We start from the raw sequence: 8907 nt of genomic DNA, 5'->3' as shown, positions 1-8907 counted from the left end.
GGAAGGGAAGGGAAGGGAAGGGAAGGGAAGGGAAGGGAAGGGAAGGGAAGGGAAGAATTGATAAGAGGGAGACCTAGCATGAGATGCCAGAGCCCAGGCAGGATAAAGAAGGCATCAATAGGATGGGGGTGGGGGGAGGGGCGGGTGACCTGTCATGGAAAGACAGAGCCCAACCAGGCAGGGCAGGAGAGCGACCCAACGAGAGATATCCAGGTTGGAAAATCAAAGCCAGAGCAGGGAGAGGAGGGTGGCCTTCAGGGACCACGAGCGGTCAGGAGGGCATCTAGACAGGCCAGCAATGCAATGTAGGAAGCCCAAGCCCAAGCTCAGTGAGGAGGGTGTCCACATGGAGTGACCGCCTGGAACAGGGAGTCAGAGCCCAAACACAGAGCGAAGGGGGCCCCCGCATGGATGGGCAGTGGTGGTGGAGCTCGGAGATTGGCTACAAAGAGGATGACGGATCAAACAGGCAAGCACAGGAGGATGCCGGGAGCCAAGTTTCTCCTTCAGAGCTCTGGCTCTGACTTCTCATGCTGCGTTGCCCACCTGTATAGATGAGAAGGGGAAGGACGTTACAAACATGGAAGGGGAGAAAATGTAAGTTCCATGAGAATTTCAAAACAGGTCATCAGAAATAAAGAAAAGCTACATGCTGTTAATTCTGAAGGAAGCAATACCTCCAGGAAAGATGGCTGTCAGACAGACGCATAAATGAAGTCAGGAACTTCTCATGCAAAGGAGGAAAACTGTTATGACAAATACAACAAAGTCAAGTATTTCAAAGGAAGGGATGTGATATTATTTCTTATTTCCAATACTTGAAGTAAATAAATTTTATTGTGCCTTTAGCATAAAAACCTATAGTGTTGCATTGGAACTGAATGTATCACATGAATCATAGTATATATATATATACACACACACACAAAGAGAAAGAGAATATTTGTATATATTTTAAATATATCTAATAATATATACTTATATATAAACAATATATAAATAAATATAGACATAAAAGTGTGTTTATATACACACACATGTTTATTTGTACATGTTTTTTATATATATCACATATTTACATACACATGTTCTCTAGCTCTGGCCACTCACAGGGCTGGAAGCAGTGACACCCCATTAGCAATGAGCACTCCCAAAGCCCAGAACTTGATTTATACATACAATTTTCCACTAAGAGGAACATGGCTCCTTGGAAAATGGCTAATTCCCGGACTGCAGCAGAGAAAGTCTTAGGTGAGCCAGGAATATCTTGTGCAGAAAGCAAGATACAGTGAGTGTATAGCAAATGGACACAGAATCCAGCTTGAAAAGATTCCCCATTATCAAATGGTGGACAATTTCAGCATCAAAATAAATAATGCTTATAAATAAACATTATTATAAATAATAGGTGTTTATAATAAATAACATTTTTATTACATTATACATAAGTCCTAAAAATAATAAATAACACATATAATAGATTATAATCCATTAAACAAAATAAAAAAACTAACGAATCTGAAATCCCAGGATGGCACCGAGCAATCTGCATTTTAACAAGTCCTCCAAGTGAGTTGATGTCTGCTGAAGTTTGGTAATCACTACTCTGGGGTAATTCTCCCAAAAGAAGTAAATCAAAGTTACACCAAAGTAGCAAATGGCAAGAGATTAAATGGCATTTTCTTGGCATTTTCTAATTTGTTTGTTAGTTTATGGGAATACGCACGGCCTTAAAGAGAGCCAGATTTTCAGAAAGCCCTGCTGAAGCTCATCAAGAGCCTGTGTTTCTGTTGTCTGTGCAACCACTCTTTTTTGTTTCATTTTATTCACTTATTCTTTTAGCAGGTTTTAATGAGCTTGTACCTGGAAGTGTCAAGAGGCTCGGAAATCCCCTTTGTGTCCCTGCAACCTGAACTGTGACCCCACTGGAAAGTTAAGAACATAGAAACCTGCTTATCATACCTCCTGCAGCACTGATGAAGGCTAATCTCAACTTCCCCATCTCAGAACACAGCCTCTGAGTGTCTCCACTTGGGAAACCACCAGTGCCTTTTGCTGCCCCTTCACTGGTGAAAGCTCTGAGCTACTGAAAACAGAGAAACCTTAAACTCATCCTTCAGTACATCTATACAACACAGCACCCTCCGTTTCCACCTAGTAGTTAAGGGAGGGCAGGCAGAAAGGGACCCAAAAAGCTTTTCCAGGCCAAAAGGAAGTCACCTGGTCAGGTACCTCTCTTTGCATCTTCTCACTTTTTTCTATAGCCCTTTGTTCTTAGGAACTTTCTACGCTCTCCAGAGCCAGGTGTTCCAGATAGGATCTTCAGGGCTGATTGCTTCGTGGAGGCATCATTTTGTGCAAAGTCATTCACTTAACACTAGTGGAAGTTTATTGTCCATGAAACTAAAATATGTGCCCATGGGAGATGCTGAACTCTGATTCATGTAACCCTGAATGAAGCTCTCTGCGCTCCAGAAGGTGGAAGAAAAGGAACTCCCGAAAGTCTTTTTTAGTTTTAAATTTACTTCTTCATTTTGCTCTAGAGAACCTCAGTCCCTCTGTTTATCTCTGCGGATTTGTTTCCTTTATCTTTCTTTTTCCCTTTCTCATCTTTTGTTTCTTCCATTTGCCATCTCCAAAGTCTGAGCTGGTTGGCAGAGGTGTATAGTAAAGATTAAAAGAGCAGAGAAACAGCCATGGTTAGGTTGAGAGGCACAGTGTAGGGTTAGGTTGAGAGGCACAGTGCAGGAAATAGTTTGATGTTCTTCTTTTCTTTCCAGAAAGCCCAATTCAAGTGAAAGGCAAACCCCAAATTTGTAGTAACTAAGCAAGAGAATCAGTTGAGAAATAGTCCCGTATAAACACGAGTCCTTCTAAAAATAGTAGTAGGAAGTCATAAGCTGATCGGAGGCAATATGGGTTGAAATTTGCAATGTCCTGTGTGAAATAACACTATCCTTTCTATGTTGACAAGATAATATTCTGGATCCTAATTCTTTCCATTTAGTAAAGTATAATTATTTAATGAAATCATCAGTGTAAGTTATTTATTACTACATAACAGGTCACCTCAAAACTTAAGGATTTAAGATACAACCACCATTCATTTGCTCATGACCATGCAATTTGGACAGGACTCTGCAGAGATGGCTTTGTTCCTCATTTTTATTTAGCTGAGTATTCTGGAAGCTCAGCTGGGGCAGGAGAATCCAAGCTGGCCATTCTCACATGTCTGGGTCTTAGCTAGTTGATTAGAAAGTCTAAGTTGGCTGGACCTGTCTTTACCTCATAGTCTTTTCTCCTCTAGGGCCCCTTTCTTCCTGAAGCCTCCTCAACAGAATAACCTTGCTTCTTCACACAATAGTTGAGTTCTAAGACAGCAACAGCGGAAAATAAGACCTCAGTCTACAACCAGAACTTGTTCAGTGTCACTTCTACCATATTCTATTGATCAGAGAAATCACCCATGATTATTGCAGCACTATTCACGATAGCCAAGATATGGAATCAACCTAAGTGTCCATCAACAGATGAATGGATGAAGAAAATGTGGTGGATATACACAATGGAATACTATTGGGCCATAAAAAAGAATGAAATCAATTAACAGCTGTAGCTGGGGCAGCTGAGGAAGTCAGGCTCCCCATGCACTTCCCCAAGAAAGGAACATAATCCAGTAGCTAAGAAGCAACTGCAGACCTCGCCTCCACTGCATCTTACAGGCCATAGTGTGGAAGTAAAAGAGTGGGAGTGTCTGATCATCATGGCGAACAGGAGACAGGACTAGCTTACAGCTCTGACTTGCACAGACAGAGCAGTGTGCAGAGGCTTGCATTGTGAATTTTAGCTCAAGAATGACTGCAAGAACAAACCAGGAATCCCAAGAGGACCCACACACCCTTTGAAGGAAGCAGACTGCTCCTGCAGGACCCAGGAGACACCCCAAATACTGTGAGTGCCCCAGCTGCGGAAGTGGGAAAAGAAGATTCTCCGCTCCCGAACACACCTCCACTGGGGAAACTAAAGGTCCAGTTTGCAGGAGAAGTTTCTGACCCTACCTGAAGCTGAGTCCATTTAGAGAGCCGAGCAAAATACAGGGTTAGAGGAAGCAGCGGGAAAGGCCCTGGGAGCTTCCTGGGTCCCCGAGTCGGCCATTCCTGCCTGGCACCACAGGGATCCTTCAAGAGGGCGGCCAGAGGTGTGGGGGGAAATGCCACAAACACAACAAAATCTCTAGCTAAACTTTGTATTTGAACCAGGCAAGAAGCCTCCTGTCCAGAACTCGGGGGAGGACACGAATCTTGCATGCAGACTCCACAGGCATGGGAGGAACCAAAGTCCTTTTCTTTCCAAGCTGGGAGGCAGGTAGCCTGGGGCAAGTTCTCAAGCCCTACTTGCCCACTGCCTGGACACAGACTTGAGGCCGTTTGCAGGGGGGCATGGTGGAAGACAGACTGGCCCTTCAGATTGCGTGGGAGCTGGGTGAGGCCTGTGACTGCCAGCTTTCCCCACTTGCCTGACAACCTGCATGACTCAACAGAGGTAGTGATAATCCTCGTAGGTACGCAACCCCAGTGACCTGGGAACCTCACCCTCATTCCCCACAGCAGCTGAAGCAAGATCTGCCCAAGGAGAGTCTGAGCTCAGACATGCCTGGCCCTGCCCCAACCTGATGGGCCTTCCCTACACACCCTGGTAGCTGAAGACAAAGGGCATATACTCTGGAGAGTCCTAAGGCCCCACCCACCACCGGTTCCTCTCCATACTACCATAGCTGATGTTCTCTGGAAAGCACCACGTCCTGGCAGGAGGCCAACCACCACAAAATAGAGCATTAAACCACCAAAGCCAAGAACCCTCACAGAGTCCATATCATTCCCCTGCCACTTCCATCAGAACAGAGGCTGGTATCCATGGCTGAGAGACTCATAGATGGTTCACATCACAGGACTCTGTGCAGACAACCCCAGTACCAGCCTGCAGCTGGGTAGACTTGCTGGGTGGCCAGACTCAGAGGAGAGATAACAATCACTACAGCTCTGCTCACAGGAAGCCACATCTGTAGGAAAAGGGGAGAGCACTACATCAAGGGAATACCCCACGGGACAAAAGAATCTGAACAACAGCCTTCAGCCTTAGACCTTCCCTCTGTCAGAGCCTACCCAAATGAGAAGGAACCAGAAAACCAACTCTGGTAATATGACAAAACAAGGCTCTTTAACGCCCCCCAAAATCACACTAGCTCACCAGCAGTGGGTCCAAACCAAGAAGAAATCCCTGATTTACCTGAAAAGAATTCAGGAGGTTAGTTATTAAGCTAATTAGGGAGGCACCAGAGAAAGGAAAAGCCCAATGCGAGGAAATCCAAAACAAGGTACAAGAAGTGAAGGGAGAAATATTCAAGGAAATAGATAGCATAAAGACAAACCTCAGGAAACATTGGTCACACTTATAGAAATGCAAAATGCTCTGGAAAGTCTCAGCAATGCAACTGAACAAGTAGAAGAAAGAAAGTCGGTTCTTCAAATTACCCAGTCTAACAAAGACAAAGAAAAAAGAATAAGAAANTGAACCAGGCAAGAAGCCTCCTGTCCAGAACTCGGGGGAGGACACGAATCTTGCATGCAGACTCCACAGGCATGGGAGGAACCAAAGTCCTTTTCTTTCCAAGCTGGGAGGCAGGTAGCCTGGGGCAAGTTCTCAAGCCCTACTTGCCCACTGCCTGGACACAGACTTGAGGCCGTTTGCAGGGGGGCATGGTGGAAGACAGACTGGCCCTTCAGATTGCGTGGGAGCTGGGTGAGGCCTGTGACTGCCAGCTTTCCCCACTTGCCTGACAACCTGCATGACTCAACAGAGGTAGTGATAATCCTCGTAGGTACGCAACCCCAGTGACCTGGGAACCTCACCCTCATTCCCCACAGCAGCTGAAGCAAGATCTGCCCAAGGAGAGTCTGAGCTCAGACATGCCTGGCCCTGCCCCAACCTGATGGGCCTTCCCTACACACCCTGGTAGCTGAAGACAAAGGGCATATACTCTGGAGAGTCCTAAGGCCCCACCCACCACCGGTTCCTCTCCATACTACCATAGCTGATGTTCTCTGGAAAGCACCACGTCCTGGCAGGAGGCCAACCACCACAAAATAGAGCATTAAACCACCAAAGCCAAGAACCCTCACAGAGTCCATATCATTCCCCTGCCACTTCCATCAGAACAGAGGCTGGTATCCATGGCTGAGAGACTCATAGATGGTTCACATCACAGGACTCTGTGCAGACAACCCCCAGTACCAGCCTGCAGCTGGGTAGACTTGCTGGGTGGCCAGACTCAGAGGAGAGATAACAATCACTACAGCTCTGCTCACAGGAAGCCACATCTGTAGGAAAAGGGGGAGAGCACTACATCAAGGGAATACCCCACGGGACAAAAGAATCTGAACAACAGCCTTCAGCCTTAGACCTTCCCTCTGTCAGAGCCTACCCAAATGAGAAGGAACCAGAAAACCAACTCTGGTAATATGACAAAACAAGGCTCTTTAACGCCCCCCAAAAATCACACTAGCTCACCAGCAGTGGGTCCAAACCAAGAAGAAATCCCTGATTTACCTGAAAAAGAATTCAGGAGGTTAGTTATTAAGCTAATTAGGGAGGCACCAGAGAAAGGAAAAGCCCAATGCGAGGAAATCCAAAAACAAGGTACAAGAAGTGAAGGGAGAAATATTCAAGGAAATAGATAGCATAAAGACAAACCTCAGGAAACATTGGTCACACTTATAGAAATGCAAAATGCTCTGGAAAGTCTCAGCAATGCAACTGAACAAGTAGAAGAAAGAAAGTCGGTTCTTCAAATTACCCAGTCTAACAAAGACAAAGAAAAAAGAATAAGAAAATATGAAAAAAGCCTCCAAGAAGTCTGGGATTATGTTAAATAACCAAACCTAAGAAAAATCAGTGTTCCTGGGGAAGAAGAGAAATCTAAAAGTTTGGATAATATATTTGGGGGAATAATCAAGGAAAGCTTCCCTGGCCTTGCTGGAGACCTAGACATCCAAATACAAGAAGTACAAAGAACACATGGGAAATTCATTGCAAAAAGATCATCTTCTAGGCACATTGTCATCAGGTTATCTAAAGTTAAGACGAAGGAAAGAATCTTAACAGCTGTGGGACAGAAACACCAGGTAACCTGTAAAGGAAAACCTAGCAGATTAACAGCAGATTTCTCAGCAGAAACCCTACAGTCTAGAAGGGATTGGGGCCCTATCTTCACCCTCCTCAAACAAAACAATTATCAGCCAAGAATTTTGTATCCAGCAAAACTAGGCATCATATATGAAGAAAAAACAGCCTTTTTCAGAAAAACAAATGCTGAGAGAATTTGCCACTACCAAACCACCACTACAAGAACTACTAAAAGGAGCTCTAAATCTTGAAACAAATCCTGGAAGCACATCAAAACAGAACCTCTTTAAAGCATAAATCACACAGGACCTATAAAACAAAACACAATTTAAAAGCGAAAACAAAAGCCAAGTTACACAGGCAACAATGGCATGATTAATGCAATGGTACTTCACATCTCAATATTAACACTGAAGGCAAATGACCTAAATGCTCCACTTAAAAGATACAGAACTGCAGAATGGATAAGAACTCACCAACCAACTATCTGCTGCCTTCAGAAAACTCACCTAACCCATAAGGAATCACATAAACTTAAAGTAAAGGGGTGGAAAAGGGCATTTCATGCAAATGGACACCAAAAGTGAGCAGGGGTAGCTATTCTTATATCAGACAAAATAAACTTTAAAGCACAGCAGTTAAAAGAGACACAGAGGGACATTATATAATGGTGAAAGGCCTTGTCCAAAAGGAAAATATCACAATCCTAAACATATTTTCACCTAACACTAGAGCTCCCAAATTCATAAAACAACTACTAATAGACCTAAGAAATGAGATAGACAGCAACACAATAGTGGGGGACTTCAATACTCCACCGACAGCACCAGACAGTTCATCAAGACGAAAAGTCAACAAAGAAACAATGGATTTAAACTATACCTTGGAACAAATGGACTTCACAGATATGCACAGAACATTTAATCCAACAGCTGCAGAATACACATTCTATTCAACAGTGCACGGAACTTTCTCCATATGATAGGCCATATGATAGGCCACAAAATGAGCCTCAATAAATTTAAGATAATTGAAATTATATCAAGCACTCTGTCAGATCCTAGTGCCGTAAAACTGGAAATCAACTCCAAAAGGAATCTTCAAAACCCTGAAAATACATGGAAATTAAATAACCTGCTTCTGATGATCACTGGGACAAAAACAAAACCGAGATGAAAATTAAAAATGTTTCCGGCCGGGCGCGGTGGCTCAAGCCTGTAATCCCAGCACTTTGGGAGGCCGAGACGGGCGGATCACGAGGTCAGGAGATCGAGACCATCCTGGCTAACACGGTGAAACCCCGTCTCTACTAAAATTACAAAAAACTAGCCGGGCGAGGTGGCGGGCGCCTGTAGTCCCAGCTACTCGGGAGGCTGAGGCAGGAGGATGGCGTAAACCCGGGAGGCGGAGCTTGCAGTGAGCTGAGATCCGGCCACTGCACTCCAGCCTGGGTGACAGCGCGAGACTCCGTCTAAAAAAAAAAAAAAAAAAATGTTTCCAACTGAATGATAATAATGACACAACCTATTAAAACCTCTGGGATATAGCAAAGACGGTGCTAAGAGGAAAGTTCATAGCCCTAAACACCTACATCAAAAAGACTGAAAGAGCACAAACTGACATTCTAAGGAGCAGAGAAACAAGAACAAACAAAACCCAAACCTAGCAGAAGAAAGGAAATAACCAAGACCAGAGCAGAACTAAATGAAATTGAAATTAAAAAAA

This window comes from Rhinopithecus bieti, unplaced genomic scaffold (genome assembly GCF_001698545.2).
Source record: "Rhinopithecus bieti isolate Rb0 unplaced genomic scaffold, ASM169854v2 scaffold_20579, whole genome shotgun sequence".
NCBI lineage: Eukaryota > Metazoa > Chordata > Mammalia > Primates > Cercopithecidae > Rhinopithecus > Rhinopithecus bieti.
This window is presented reverse-complemented; position numbering follows the sequence as displayed.